General features: G+C 39.0%; 1 protein-coding gene across 2 annotated transcripts in view; it reads right to left on the reverse strand.

Moving 5' to 3' along the window:
* Positions 1-16,792, reverse strand: part of znf385c (zinc finger protein 385C) — a 123,775-nt gene extending 106,983 nt beyond the window's left edge. The window contains exon 1 of one of the 2 annotated variants that reach the window (XM_011477944.3): positions 16,547-16,788. The gene's annotated coding sequence lies outside the window, so the exon portion shown is untranslated. Of the gene's footprint in view, positions 1-16,546 lie in introns of both variants that reach the window. The other variant, XM_011477945.2, reaches the window with a different exon arrangement.
* Positions 16,793-17,027: the final 235 nt, after the last annotated feature.

Consider the following 17,027-nt stretch of genomic DNA (forward strand, 5'->3'; position numbering starts at 1 on the left):
AGGCTTAAAAAGGCCATTTCTGAGTATTTATTTTTTCAAACTTTGGTTAATCAGGAGTAGACGACAAAAAACGCCATTGGAAAAAGCTTGTAGCTGTGATGTAGGTGCAACCATCTTCCGGCCAACAAGCTCCCTGCTCTGCTCCATTCGGATGCCTCCAATTGTAGACCATTAGATCCATGAATGTCTTTGTTTTCCTTGTCCAAGCAGGCATCTGGCTCAAAACTGTACGGCTGGTTAGCTCCAATATTGCTAGCGGGAGAGAGTGTAAAGAGATGGAAGATGGGAAAGGGGGCAGAATTACTCTGCACCAATAGTTCTGCCTACAACTCAGAGGTGAATTTCTAATGAACTGTAAATACTATGGCCTATAAAATGAAAAGATGATCGGAGTGGGACTTTATTGTGACATTTAACACATGTTCAAATACATGACTAAATAAACATAGAAACTATACAAACTTTCTGCTGATATGTGTTTCCTATGCTTTACATCACAAATTGTTTATCCTTATGGTGACAAATTTCCAAACAATCAATTTGAAGATGCAAACCACCTTTGGTAGACTGAGATCTAAACAAACATTTCTAAATGGAGGCTGACATGGTTCCTCACTGATAAAACCTCTGACTCATCCAGCTTCATTCTAAAGACTGCCAGCACATTCAGAGCTCTCTTACTTTATATTCACTTCTTCTTTGGCACAGAGCAGAGCAGCTCCGGGCGTCACGATCACCGCAGCTGATGCAAACGTGGCATCAGGAAAAGGCAGCAGGAAGAAAACATGCATTGTGGCTGTGGGTTTTAACACAACCTACCCTGCAGTAAACAAACATACATTTAATGAGTGAGCCACTGGAGATTAACAAAGTTATCGCAGAGCAGTGGAAGAGTTAGTACAAAAGACTTTTGTCTTCAGCTGACACAAACACAGAAATGTGTTTCCACTAAAACTACCAAACTGACTGTGTGTTTTAGTTTACAATCAACAACATGGTTCCAAATCAATAAAAGCTATTAGAAGAAAACAAAATGTCAACTCCATTTTTGAACTGAGTTTTGTCTGGATTTTATTTACAAAAACATTAAACAAAAGAAACCTGCAACTTGATATTTCCTCCTGTTAAACGTTTTTAAATGATATGGACAAATATGGACCATCGTCTACACAGAGCAGGAGTATAAATGTATTTTGGTCAGCTTGTCATACAAAAAATACAATAAAGATTTAAATGAACTTCATTAATTTAAGCAGAACTGCAATAATTTGCTTCATAAACTGTTATGAACAACCACAATTTAAATAGTTTTGTCACTACAATCATTGTTTTTAGTTTTTAGATCTATTGACTATGAGACCTGGACTGTGTGACCCCTTGGCGTTCCTAACAGAAAGTGCCCACCAATTCCATTAAGCCAAAATCCCAAATTAATAAGCCAAAATGAACTTCTTAAAATAAATAAACAGCTATTACTCAGTCATTATATTTGTAAAATAATCATTCTTGCCACCTTGTTAATCCTACTTTTTTTCTTGATGTTTTTTCTTCTGTAGTGCAAGTTATATAACTTATAAACTGGTCATTCGTATGTTTCAATAAAAGTATGTACTCTCACGTCAGCCGTTTGAATCATCTGACAGAACATTTATCTGGATTTCACCTACAGGTGGTTGTGGTGTGGGCTTCCAACAATCTCCTTCCTGATCAGTGAGATAGTTGCCATAGAAATGTTGACTCAGACAGACCAATCAGTGCCACTGACGATGTCTGGCAACTAGAAACAAGTCATTTTCTATGTGTGAAATCAAACTTACTTAGTCCAATTCTCATTTACAGTCAATGTTCAGGTTCAATTATTAGTGGAGTCCTTTCATGTTTCGTTAACACCAGTGTTTACATTCTTTCGACTACCGAAACTCTTCAACCTTTTAACGCAATTCTGGCAAATACTATGGGAAAGAAAAACAGCCTTGTGCTGATATGCAACATTTACAGTAGCTTACGCAAAACGACACTAATCAGCTGATTCTATTACGGAAAAAAGAGGCTTTACAATCACGCAAAACCTTTCTGTTGTTAATGTGTTGTATAACTGTGCACAGCCGATATGAAAAGCCACTTGTTCATTTTATTTTGAAATCTGACCAAAACTGCATGACACGAAAACCAATGAAGGCTTAAGTTGCCAAAGCTAGAATTACTGACATTAGATCAGCTTGTTTTACAAAGACTCCAGGATAGAACATAAACTCTACTCTGAATAGTTTGTCATCTCAATTGTTGAAATCCTGCAGTTTTACGGATGCATTAGACTTAAAAATAAATTATTTATACTCCAACACCAAAAATATCTTAAATATCTAGCTGCACTTTAAATAGACTATATCTCCACAAAGCGTTTCTCCCGCTATTTTCTTTGTTTTTGCCTGGATGATAGATCTGTTTCACAACCTTTAATTGAGAAAAGGGAAAAATGGCATCCACATCTGTTCGGATGAAACTTCAGTGTGGAAGCTGCAGAAGAACGCCACAGTCCAGCAGGGCAAATGGCTCTGCCTGCCACAGAGATAATCGATCCAACATTCATAAGGATTCCACTGTGCTGTTCACAAACCATTGAGCATCCCGTGTAATTAAAGCAAAAGCGCCACGCTGAAGGGACAGCAAGGCTTTGGGCTGCAGAGGGAAAAACATTTCCACATGGAGAGATAATTGTTTTTATATTGGTAAAACAACAAAACTTTAGTTTGACCTTTTCACCTTTTTCCTTTTGCAGATGAGACAACATCTCGATGTTGCTGACCAAGATTTGCTTTGTAATACAATTCATATCAATGCATTTAAAACCAAGCTAAACATACCATTGCCTATTCTGGTTCTCTTTTGTGTCATTTTTGTATTTCATTATCCAGCTTACGTTTGTAAATCAGACTCTTTCAGCAGATAATTTGCAGCGTCAGACTTTGCAGAATAACTTTTCAAGCAATCAACCAAAAACAGACAAAGGAGGAGGTGGGGACAAGAAATGACCCATCAGATAAGCTGACACAGCACAACGGCTGAATAATAGGACAGCAGAACAGTGGGCGAAATGAAGCGGATTCTTTTTTACTTTGCAGCAGAAGCCTTATAGATGGTCGTTTACTGCTTCCACAGCGCTTTAATAATCGCTTCCTTAATGTTCTTTAATCAGCTGTACATTTTATGCATCTTCCTCCCTCGTTGTTTCTGTCTCTGGGTGATGAGTTTCAGATCAGCGAGGGGTCCAGGATATTTGCATCGATGCCTCACCTCATTTGCTTGCCTAATGGTAGGCAGGCTAGCATGGCAGCAAGCAGAGTTGGCTCCTTTTGATCAAAAGAGGGATAGATGGGTGGGTGGAAAGGCTGAGACAAGTAAGAGATGGACAGATAGATGAGGAGAGATACTATAAAAAGAAAGAATACATTATGAGTTATGCGTAAGTAAACTCAAGGAACTAAAGAACACACTGAAATAAAAAAATTGCAGATCATATGAGTCATAGATAACGTTGATTCGTTGTTGTCTGACCAGACCAACCGAGACAACCCGTTTCCACTACCTCCTCCTCGCTGAGATGTTCAAGACCTCGTTTATTCATCCACTCCGCTTGTAGCGCGACGTTCTCAGGTTGATTGTGTGCACATGTGTGGTGGGCAGTCAAGCACTGCTCATTCCTGTGCAGAAGGAGAGGCCCACACATCATCCCCATGACAACTCTGCTCCTGCCTGCCAACGTGAGCACCTGCACCTATCCAAGCCATTAGGTGGAGACGCTGATGCATTATTCACCAGCAGGTACCAAAACTCTGCATGTTAAAATGCTATAGTTTCCCTTATGAAGAGCAGGAAGCTTCAGACAATACAGATTTGTCCTTGAGAGTTCAAACTGTGGGGCTCCGTCATCCAGCTGCAGGTCATCAGGACCTGAACGCATCCCCGTGTGACATCCATCTGGTCCTCTACTGCTGGGAGTGGTGTGCCTGCCTCTGTTTGCAGCGACAGGCGGGGGGTTATTGTGGGCAGAACCTCAGGCTGGCTTCTCTCCTTGCAGAAACTAATGTGAGCATTATTGCTTCCTGGGGGAAAACAGCGGTTTTGTGTCCCTGTACAGTTGAACAAGCTACACGCAGTGAAGCAGGAGGTTACAACAACAGAGGGGGAAGCTGGGGTCATGATAGTGAGGCCAACCAAACAGGCAGGTTTCTACTTTGGAAAGAGAAACTTTTAAAGCAGTGGTCCCCAACCTTTTACAGGCCACAGACCAGTTTAATGCCAGACAATATTGTCATAAATCTTTTAAGACTTCCATTTCCTGCATTTACTTTAGACATGCACCGATGTAAAACATTGACACAAAGGAAGATTCTCTTTTTTCCAGGTGGCGTTGTCTTGAAGTTGAAACAAGGCATCAGGACTTAAAGATCATATTTTGAGCTATTTCAAAAGCGTTCCTAGAGGTCTTTTAGTTATATTTATGCTGTTTTTAGCCATTGTTTTTTTTTAGGACATTTCTGCAGAGCGCAAGAGTTCATTAGAAAATCACCTCTGAGTTTTGGACAGAGCAACCATGCCCCCTTACCCTCCCCATCGTTCTCGGCTTATACACTCTCCCCCAGGCTTACAGCCCCTCACACTCTGAAACTAGGGCCGTATTCGAATTCTTCCCCTACCCCTACAGCTTCTCCCTACCTCTACATTTAGCCCTCCAAACTAAGAGTTATAGAAAATAAATTTCTTGAAATTCAGATGTTACTTCCACTTGATGATGTAATCAATAGTCAACGGTCAGTTATGTTACCACAAAGCTGCTGGCGCTCGCAAAATAAATAACATCAGCTTTGTAACTTTAAAAAGGTTATGCTAAAACACCTTGCTGCGGAGGGCTCAGCATCCCTCCGCCGCGAAAGTTAGCTATCAAAAAAATATTTCGGACAAGCCGTAGGGATAGGGGAAAAACTCTGATTCGGCCTAACATTACTGATGCAACAAAAATGGTGATTAATATTGGAGCTATACAGCTGTACAGTTTTGAGCCAAATGCCAGAAAAAAATGAAGATGTACATGGATCTAGATGTCTACAAGTGGATGCATCAGATTGGACCAAAGCAGGGAGTTTGTGGCCCACCCAGCTTATTTTCTGTCACAAATAAGCTCCTTCCCATTCTGCTTTTTTTTTATCTGCTCCTGATTCACAACGATTTGCATAAAGAAATACTCAGAAAATGCTATTTTAAGCTTAATTTTCTTAATATATTGAATATAATATATATTTTTAGCTATTTCATATTAATATATTTCCTCCATCATCAAAAAAATGCAACAAGAACATGTTAAAAACACCAAAGACATCATTTTCGTTGGAGTAGGTCTTTGAAATCTTTTTTTTCAGATAAACATGGAAAGGTCAACTTTTTTGTGGGGAAATTTACATGTTTAAAACTGACTCCTTCTCTTTAAATAACTGCAATTTTCATAAAGGTAACATTGAATTCTCCTGTCTAAAAGACACATGAAAAGCCAAGAAACCGTTAAAAAATATTGATCAGATCAATAGTGTGGTTGCAAACCAGCTCAGTTCTTAAAAATCAAACCTTCAGAATTGAATCTGTCTTCTTTTAAAATACTCCATTCAATAGTTTCCTGTCCTACTGGGAAAAAAGTGTTATTTCCTTCATGATTTGCACTTTGAGACTGAAATTTTTTTTTCAAAACAAAATAAAAAACTCTGTCCCCCTTTTTTGTCTAAAGGACCCAGAGAAGTTCAACACTACCTCAAATAAAGTGGATCTGCAGCCCCACACTTGTCCTCAGTAGAGCAATTATCTCAACAGGCCTTCTTTAATTGGAATTGACATTTAGATGATGTAGTTAATGTGTGCCAAGGACAGCGTATGACATGTTAACAATTAAAATGCTGCTCAATGGGGCATGCCAGAGCTATTTTGAGTTCATGTAGTGGGAGAAAGAATAGGGCAGACTCTATTAGTCAGAAGCAGAGCAAGCCATGAAGTGGGACAAGGTCAGAGCCCCTCCTTCATTTTGTAGGCAGGCTGCTCATCAACAAAGCACTTCAAAGGTCTGACTAAACTCATTAACATCAACAGCAACATGATAGAAGCTGTTTAAGAACATAAGTTTTTGATATTCTTTGATTTACCTTTAGCTATGGCTCGGTTAGGAACGTATTTGGTACCAGAATAGACTTGCTGTAACAGATGAATTTAGAAGATACAAAAGTACACATGAAAACTAGCTCAAGTAAGGCACTGCTGTCAAAAATATGATGTGTGGACGAATGAAAAACAAGATGAAGTAGAGACAGGGCGATGCAAGGCGATGAACACAGGTAAATAAAGGAATACAGAGCTTCTATGTATTTCCAGTGGATCTCTTTCTGCCCTAATGCCTCTGAAGGCTCAAGTGTAAGTTTCTGTCCAGAGCCAGAGGAGAAACAACACTGACCTCAGTGTCTCGTCCCCTCTGAGGGGCGAGTCTGCCTGTGGGCAGCTTTCAGAGTTGATGTTGGAGGGGAAACTGCGAGGACAGCTCCATGGGGTGCTGTGTGCCCCCATACCACAGGAAAGTTTACCGTGAAGGCGGAGCGGCTTAAAACAGTCTCTGAAGTGGGCAGGCATGTCCAGCAGAGGCAGCGACAGAGTTCAGTGTTAACAAATTCCTCCGTGGCTTAATTCTGCTATCAGGAGGATCTGAAGGAAGGTGGAAAATTAAAAAAATTCAGAAGAATTTCATGTTCAAAGGAATTTTTTCTATTCTTTAGGCTTGCAGTTAATCAAAATATTATATAAAAAGTGTTTTATGAAATGTGCTTATAAATGTTAATAATTTATTTGGCTTTTAAGTATTTTATGGCTTTTAATGTTTTACATTTGTACATTTTTATGCTTTCGATATTTTAATCTATAAAGATTATCCACAGTGTTTTTTTTCCATTTCATGTTCGTCTTTTAATCGTTGTTGCTTTTAATTTGTTGTTTAATTGTTTTAAGCTATGTTTATGTATTTTATGTCAAATGCGTTGTGTTTGTTGGTAAAAGGTGCTTAACAAATAAAGTGACTGATTGATTCCTTTTAATTAAAATTTTTGCAAATATTAATTTCGGTGCCTCAATTTCTAAAATGACACGTATATTTCTACTGATTTTCCATCACTAGAGTTATTTTTTTCAATAAAAAAAATTAAAAACAGCATAACAAACTGACTCCATTGCACTCAATACTCATCAAATCTTCTGTGACATAATTGAAAGTTACTCTCAGGTCTTTTTTTTTTAAACCAAGCTGGTAAAAATGCTAAATCTGAACAATAAGGTTTGTCTTATTGAGTAATCTCTTCTGATATTATATCTGAGATATGCCAAAGAAAAAGAAAACACTTCGGAAGTGTTTATAATGAAACACTAAAAATGGATCCCGGCTGTGCCCTTCCTAAATTACCATCTTTTTACACACCACGTGTGGTGCAGAGATTGGCTCACAGTTCCTGGTGTTTCACCGAGTTATAAAGAGAAGAAGCCAAAACACAAACCTAGAGCTCATGCTTTGCATGGGAAAAACAAATATACCAAAAACATAATAAAAACAGTTACCAAACTGCAAAACCAAGAACTTAACTTTGACAAATGTAGTTTATTTGCAACTGGCCTTGTTTTTTTGCGTTGTGCTGCTTTGGTTTCTGATTTATATCTTCAATAAATTTAATTTTTTTTTTAATAAATAGTAGATATTGTTGATAATGGCAATCATAGCCGTGAATATTATAATTATATTTAGCTATTTTTTACTGATATTTTGTATTTTGTTGTTCAATCTTTTTATTGTTATTTATTTTTCTGCATGTTTTCACCGCTGTCTGAGAGTACAGGAGTTTCATCTGTGCTGTATGATAAAATATAGTGCACATTTGACAATAAATCAGTACATCTGGAACCCTGAAAATGTAATAGATCAGATGTCAACAGATTTAGGAAATTCTAATTTAACAACCAACATGTAGATTTTTACTTCTGTTCAGCTTTGATTCTGTGTTTGGACCCTTTTATAAACCTACTGTTAGCAACTTTGGGAGACAGAGCGTTTACCTGACTTGACTTTGACTTTTGGGTCAAAATGAGAGGCCTTCCATGTTCAGATGCTCTCCCCTGTGCCTTTTCCCTAGGATTACATCAACACTTCAAGTGACCCCGTGGTGTTTTCTTTAGTCTCCACTTTCGAACTATCGATTCCCTAAATACCCAAAGAGGGGGGCTTTATTTTGCTCCTGTCTTTTTGCCTGAAATAAAAATCACTGGGGCATCACTGTAAAACACTTTTCACTCAAGAGGGAAAATTAAGAACAGCAGACAGCGTATCTCAGCAGGTCAACCACCAAACTGAAAGAAGAAAACTTGCACTGAAGTGTTCAAAAAGGTATTTTAGTTCAAAAGAAAAGAAAAAAACCTGGGTGTTGCACTCTCTAGAAAACAAAAAAGTTCAAAAAATACAAAAACCAGATATGAACAACATGATTAAAACTCTGTTATCTCTGGAAAGTAAACTACGGTGGCCCGGAAGTGCAAATTAAAACATTCACAACAACAATTAAAAAGGTAAATCAAATATTAACAAAACAATATTGCATTTTAGAAATCAAAACAAAGTTACAGAAACTAAAACATTAAAACAAAAAAATTCGGGAAACAAAAGTAATTTCCAAAAATGAAAATGAAACGTTAAAAAATGAAACAATACAATATAGGAAACCGGAAACAATATGGGACATCAATGAATAGATGATGATTTTTGAGTTCCAAGTTCACCCCAAACTATTATAAAGACTCAATTGATCAATTTTCTAACTTTTTCTGTGGCTGTGGCCAAAATCTTAAAGAAATATTGTCTGTCTGACGACATGTATGCCAAAACACTTCCAGAGGATCCGTGATGTCCCACACTACCAACCTTTTCCAGTTTTTTATCTTATGTCATTTTTGAACATTTCATTTTGATTTCTGGAAATCACTTTTGTTTTTTTGGAACTACATTGTTAGTTTCAGGATTTCTTTTTATATCAAAATGTAATTTTTTTTGTTTTTTTATTTACTTTGCTTTTTAATGGTTGTTAATATGTTTGTATTGACTTTAGACAGTCCTAAATACCAATGTTAGTCATCTAACATAAACGTAATTTCTTTATAAATAAAACTTCTCTAATAACTTTTTCATAGGACTTCAGGTATGCAACACAATTCTGACAAAACACTGGGATCAGCACATGATTGGATAATAAGAGGGCTGCATGGTGGTGTAGTGGTTCACACTCTCGCGTCACAGCAAGCAGCTGGTTCAAATCCTGGCTGGGAGGTCTATGTGAGGAGTTTCCATGTTCCCCCCGTACATGTGTGGGTTTTCTCCGAGCACTACAACTTCATCCCACAGTCCAAAAACGTGCTTCACAGGTTAATTAGTATCTCACAGAGCCACACACTCACATGCCCACCTATAGGTGACAGACCTGCTCAGGCTGAACCCTGCCTTCACCCAAACAGTAGCTGGGTTAGCTCCAGCCACCCCATGACCTCAGAAGGGATTCAGAGGGTTGGATGTGTAAATAAAAATGGCAGTATCTGCACAAGCCAATATAAAAACAACAAAAAAAAGCCAAGAAAGCAGCAGATGGTCATTAATGTATGACTGTGGCTGCAACAAACGTTCACGTGTCGGCTGTAATGCCTTTTAAAGTCTTGAAGACAAACGACAAACTTTGTAAAGTTTAAAATCAATATTCATCTACCACTGCGGATACATTATTAACTGAGATATTTGGAGTTTTGTCTTTAATAAATGAAATCAAAACTTTTTTCACCCTCTAGCTGTTCCTGTAAGAGCCCTTGCAAGCCCTCTTCTCTACTTTTCTTTCCCCGTGGCCCGTCTCTGACAGCAGCTGCTCCTGTCCTGTCAGCAAAAATGCTCCTAAGAGCGGTCGGTGCTCTGAAAGATGTCCCTTCTTTGTACTGGGGGTGAAAAAATATATGGTCCAATTATAAGGTCTGTCAGGCTGACATGACTTTGTGATGGCCAGAATTGGGCAGGGGGAGACACAGTCAAGGTGATGACTAATGCAATAAATGAGGAGGGGGGGGGGGTCAGCATTTACTGCCTCTGCCGCTCTAAAAGCTTTCGGAGAAGATCAGCTTAATGAAAGCAACAAAAGTCTATTCTTTTCTGATAAAAAGAGGAAGAACTGGCAACCTCTTCCGACTTAGCAGGTCAGGAGAGGATGTGGCAAAAGTACCTTTAAGTCAGTGAGTCGCCAAGCAGGTAATAAATGAAGAAAGACATGGTGAATCGGTCCAGTTAGCAGAATAGATGGGGTGGATCAGAGAGTGGATGCGTGCGACAGCTGTGGGCTGAGGGTCTGAGAGGGATTTTCAACGGGAGGAAGTGGAGTTAATGCTGGAACTTGAAGAGTTGAGAGTTGGCCTTGCTTTCCTCATCCACTCTCAGCCCACCAGTTTGACACAGATGATAAGAGGCCTCAAGCAGAGTGCAGACGCACATCACCCCCACACACTCATGCGCCAGAAAAGCCGAAAGCACCGCTGCTTCAGATGAAGAGACAGAGGAAGGTTCCACAGAAAAGGAAAGTACAGGATGATTCACACTAAAGACTGTGAAAGACTTAAAACATATAAACTATCTCACTTTCCAAAGCTGCTTAGCCCACATATAGTAGAGGGTGATAATCTGACTTTTAATCTTCTTCCACTTTCGGCTTCTCCCATCAGGGGTCGCCACAGCAAACAAGTCGCATGGTAAATTTGGCAATGTTTTACGCCGGATGCCCTTCCTGACGCAACCTTCTCTAACCGGGCTTGGAACCGGCAGAGGTAGAGAAGGGAACAGGGAGCAGCCTGGAGTCGAACCCGGGTTTCACGGACGGAAGGCGCCGCAAACCAGCACGAGCTAAACTGGCTGGATAATCTGACTTTTAATCAAAGCGGCAATTCACTTGCTTAAGCCTGAGAGGAGCCAGCAGACGTGGGTGAAAGGGTGCAGCTGTGTGTCAGCCGATGCGTCAGTGGTGGCATCACTGTTCCAGCAGACAGCCTGAGAGGACCTGAGTCTCCTGTCTTTGCAGACAACATGGTTTCAATACAAGACACACTAAACCAGGGTGTCTCTCCGTCCTCCAGACAGAGAAGGTTACTGTGATCGGCATGGATTAAATGTTTTTCCACTGGGATCAATGACACGGGGAGATGGGAGTATTGGCGAGGTGAAGGAAGGCTTGCTTCCACCTCCTGCAGGCTATAACGGCTGAAACGGCTGGAAGCAGACAAAGAGCTAGAGACAGAAGAAAGATCAAGAGATCACAGTTTTGTGACCACACAGTCATTAGAGAGAGCGTTGCAGGTTAACAGAGATGTGATTATTTACTTTGTCTGAACAGGCGTCTGTTGTCCCCGGCAACATGGATTTCATATATAAAAGTCCAGAGAAAACAAAATCACCTTGAAAGTATACGACTCAGAGATGTTTGTGCATCTAAGCAGAAGCAGAAAACGAGAGCAGCTTTTAAAAGAAAATGAAAATCCCTCATCCTCCTTAAGCCAAAACTATGAAACTTCTTCATAATTTTTTTAAAAAGGCATATGTCCACTTCTAATTCTACTTATACTCCTAATTCTCATTTATGGTTTATTTTTGTCAATTTTTACTTTATTTTAACGAAGAAAGATTTGCCACCTGTCCAGGGACTACAGGTGGAAAGCAGCCTTTGGGCTAACTCTGGTGCATTTCCAGAGACTTTTTTTGTAAATGTCCAATATTCCTGTCATATCAACTAATACCTAAATGAGATGAAAAAAATATCTGTGACACAGAAATGTTAAGAATTCTGCCTTTTTACTTCTTCAAAAGCTCAAAATCAAACATATTTAGACTTTGAGGAAAAAGTGCAGTAATATGAATAAAGAGATGTGTTTTTTTTCTACTTCAAGCAAGTTGACCAACTCAGATGAAATGTGTGTTTTTGGTTTTTAACATGTTTTTGAAGCATTTTTCTCATAATGGAGGACATATTTAAAGAAAAGTAAGAATACAATTGCATTGCTTTATAGCGGATGAAAAAAATGCAGTTGAAAAAAGCTTGCAGGATCTACAACCAATGAACTCCTGCCGTTTTGCAGAAACTTAGTCCTAGAAAACGACACATATTTTTGACTTTTGACTAAAATTGGCATATTCATGATTAAAAGGCCACTGGGAAGAAAATAGATCAAAAGATGTATGGCTACAAAATATTTAAAACATCCAGAAACTCTAACTTGAATCTTAGATTTCATAAAAAATTAATTTCAAAACTAAAACGAGCAAAGTAATGCAAAACCTTTGTTCAGAGAAAAATAATAAAACAAATTGATGCTAGTAACAGACTTCCTTTTTTTTAAAGAAAAACTGCCTTGTGGGGCTGTATACTGTATAGTGTTACTAAAGTGTCCAGAAAAACAGTTGAAAAAGTAGAAAATAATGTGATTCTTTGAAAGAATTATTGCAAAAACACAGACGAAAAAACAAAAACACGCTAAGAAAACAGATCACCTGACTCAGAAATGATCTCAGCTCACAGAAGACAACATGAGTAACACTCACTTCTGTTGGTACTGATGACTGTCAAACGCCTGCATGCTTGTTACCCACACAAGACCAACAGATATGCACTGAAAGACTGGGATTGTTCTGCCAGCCACAGGTGTGAGTGTGCAACCAATGCTATGTGAAGCCGGGTGTTTCTTCTAAAAAAAAGCAGTGATCCGTGAAACCATACCTGCACAAACAAATAAATACCAGGCACATCCAAATCTGAATATTCATAAATAGCCTGTTTTTGATCCAAAGGCTCCATAGCTGCCCTTCATCAGGAGTTCAGCTGCACCCATACAAAAAGCCCATTTAGTTTGTGTTGTTGTGTTTGAGGTGTACCTGGTTAAAAACACTGAGTCAGTGTTCAGCCCAAGAGGGCCGTCATTCACCAGCAGCATAAACGCACCTCTGTGTGCGTGCGTGTGTTTGCGTTAGCCAACACACACTGGAGCCACTGTGAGCGTGAGTCATCGCACCAGCGAATGAGCATTCTGGTGAACGGCAATGAGCTCTGCTACCTTCTATTAACCAGGGCAATGATTTCATAACAAATCAGATCAAAATCAACAAAAAATCTGTGTTCTCCTGTTGGTGCAAGTGGAAAAACCTTGCACTCTAACCTCTATCCACCCTTGTCGTTCCAGTTGAGTCATGGGAATTAGAGGAGCGGTTGGGATGAGGAGGTGAAACCTCTTCCCTGGAGCCAGTGTTACTCCTTTGCAGCCCCTTGAGAAATTCCTGCTAAATCTATGGCAGCTCTTTTTAGCATTTTATTCATATCTTTGATTTCAGACCCTTTTTACCAATCCAAATGCAGGAAGTCTAACTAAAAATGGGTATCAGAAAACTAGCTCTGCTAGACTTTCTAACAATGGCAAAAACAGTCTGGCATCAAATATATGGATTTAATGTTAAAAGGGGCCAAATAAGTCTGTCCTTGAGCAAAGCATGCCCGCCCAGGCAGGCACGCCAGTCAGCCAGGCAGGGGGTGGAGTAAAAGGACTCGTACCGGAAGCAAGGCTCTGTGCAGCTGTCAGGATCTCTGATCCCTGGCAAGTTTAACCCCAACTCGTCTCTGTCACCTCCGGCCCTAAACTGGACTCAGACCCGTGAGGGCAGCAGAGGACTCACGCTTCTCCTACATGTTCACTCCTGTGGAAAAACAACAATGCCACCTGCAGAGAGGCCCCTCTGCGATTTTCAGCTTCTCTATGAGTCCAAACCCAACACATCTACTATCCATCACGCAATCATGCAGGTTTTCATGCAAACTGTAACATTATTTCTGCAATTTTTAGGTTGTTATTAGCACCTACAAAATACTTTTTTTTTATGTAAATGATTTTATATTTGTCGTATATGTAAATGTGAAATCCCAGCATCCCTTTCACATAAAAGACTTCTATGGCCTGCTTCCTTCAGATATCAAGGAATTAGCTTTTTGTTCCAGTAAGTAGCTTAAAACTCTGTGACTGTGTCACAGTTTTGGAAAAGTTTTTTGCTGAAGGTCACTGTGCTGCTCCGAACGCCTGATGAAATCAGCCGTAACAAACACCATGAAGAAGAAAAATGACTAAATCGGTAGAGCTGATAAGAAATCGTGTGCAGTTTGGCGGGTTGCAGCACCCACCCACCCACTGCGAGGTTGAGAGTGCGAACGGACCGGTCAGTTTTGCCCAGCAGGTCCTAATAGCATATCAGCAAGGACGAGATAGAAAGAAGGTCAAAACCAAACAGCCAGAGGACGCCAAAACGGCAGATGTGCAGAATCAGAGAAAGACGAGGTGAATGCAGCTATATGAGAATGAGCTTAAAGGGAAAAAAACTGACAAAATTAATTTCTTTTTTTTTACTCATCAAGCAAGAATACTCTATGCAAACAACTTTTTCATGTGAGATGTTCAACAATTTCTCACAAGTGTGAAAGGTTTTCAAGTCAGAAAAAGGACACACTGTTTTGTGCAGCCGCAGTTGAAGAACATCTAGAATTAATGCTTGCTGTTAGATGAGTGTGAAATGAGCAAGTGTCCTCAATGATGAGTGGAGCAAGAAATCATAACGCCACTTAAAGAGGTTTTCTTTGTCTCTCTCTTTTTCTGTCTTTTGGAGGGAAAGCAGCAAGTGCTGCAACTGAAAACAATCAGTGACAGACTATTTGTTATAAATCTAGAACTCTGCTGACAAAAAATATATCTTAAACAATACTCAGAAAAATGCAAGAACTCCACAGGACATAAACTTGTTAGCAGAGTGTAAAGGGCCAAGTGATAGTTCCAAAACATTCACATTTGACAGATCAAAACCTACGTTTTACACCGAGTCCGTCCTGCTGGGACCATCCACAGGCACACAGGAGGTTGAATTTGGGCTATTATGTAATGTTAGGGCACCTCAAACACACGGCAGGTGAGATGATGAAATATGCATGCAGTTCCAGTGTTTTACCCTGACAGAGGATACGGATGACGGGAAAGGATAACTGAACTATGAACTTAATCTGAGATTTTTATAAATTTCATCTCAAAAATGTTTTAGAGATGTCAGATACTCACTTTCTACTTAAAGGAAAACAAAAACAAATTTATCTTTTTTTTCTTACATTATGCAGCATTTCTGTATTAACTAACAAAAGTTTAAATGAGCACTCTGTTAAGTTAAAATTTATGATAAAATGATTTTTTTCTGTGAGAAAAAAATAAATATTACATCTTTTTGAAGCAACATTAGCAAGTAAAATGTATGACTTTGTGTGTGCATTTGTCAGCTGAAACAAAACATTTTATAGATTATTCTTTTAAGCATCTCAGTCAACATTAAGATTTAATTAAGCTGGTTTTGCCTGCCTTTAATTAAACAAACAGGAAAAAAAAACACGTCCAGTGTGGAATATTACTCACTTTGTAAATGTAATCAAACTAAATGCACAACTCTCAAATGCTACAATCAGGCATTCACCAAGAAGGAAAAAGACCTCAGTAAAACACAAAGAAGTGCAATAAAAACCTCTGTGTTTTTCTATTATAACAACTTAATGAATTTAACAGCCTGGTTCATGAAGCAACATAAGCCACTTCTGAAAAGACTTTTCATGCCTAAAGGAAAAGCTAAATTCATTTTTTTAATTTTCCTACAATTTATTTGTAAATAAAAAAATAAAAGAAAAAAGGTGTATCTGTATCTTAAAAAATAGTTCCTCTCAGATATGAACAGCATTTCAGAATCTAAAATAAAACTCTACAGATGGATGTTTATGTTTAAACTGGCTGGACAACTATACATTACAGCATAAAATAAAATGAAAAATCTTATTTTGAAGGATTAGATTTTGAATGTTTGAAACCAACAGTTTACTCAGAATTTATTAAAATAAAAAAATAAAATAAAAACATTGATATTCTATATATGTGACAGATTAGGAGAAAACTGCACTCTGGACGAACAAATCCAACTTTCACGCCAGTTTGTAAAAAATCCTACATAAAGCTATGATTGAGAAAAAAACCCAGGCTAAAAAAAAAAAGAAAGAAAATGATCATTTTAAGTAAGTTATAGTCGGTTTATATTTAAATATTGCCTACCAAGTTTTTATAACTTAAAACATCTTGCTTGAAAACAGAAATGATAGTTACACACGAGACTGATGCGCAATTACGCACGACCGCCAAAAGTTCGGCTCTCTCCAGACCGCAGGCGCAAAAAAAAAAAATCTCTCATCGGAGAAAAACAGAACTTTACAGGAGCACGTTTACTTCTGTCAGACAGAAAGTACAACCCTAACAAACCACTGGCTGAATGACTTCAGGCAGATGCAAACTTTCAACAAAACCATCGTTCTGGCGATTTTCAAGCCAGCGGTCCAAACGCGGACGTCCTTACCGGTTCCGTTGTGTCTCCGAGCTTCCAGGTGCTCGTCTGTGTCCAGCAACACAGGAAACAGATGAGTGGAAGTGACTGCCAACGCACAGAGCCAACCTGTCCAGAGCAGCGGTGGAGTCCAGCTAGAAGTGTGGAGGATGCTGAGGCAGGAAAAACCTCTTCGCAATAGAAGCGCGGAGATTTCATCTGAACGACGCGAAGAAGCAGAACGAGTATGAGAGTTTGTAGTCAAAATTCTACTTGGAAAAAAAACTCCAACCCGAAACACTATTCACTGGGTTTAATTGTTACCCGCCTCCTTGTAAAGCCCGCCGGAGTTTTATTTTGAAAGACACACGTTTTCGCTCTTTTACGCACAGCTTAACCCTGGTCAGCTCACACCTGTCAAGACTTTACAAATCCGAATGTTTAGTTGACATTTGTCTAATATCAACATTAAATTATTACATTTCACCTTTTTAGCATAAACACATGTATTACA

This window comes from Oryzias latipes, chromosome 8 (assembly GCF_002234675.1).
Source record: "Oryzias latipes chromosome 8, ASM223467v1".
Classification (NCBI taxonomy): domain Eukaryota; kingdom Metazoa; phylum Chordata; class Actinopteri; order Beloniformes; family Adrianichthyidae; genus Oryzias; species Oryzias latipes.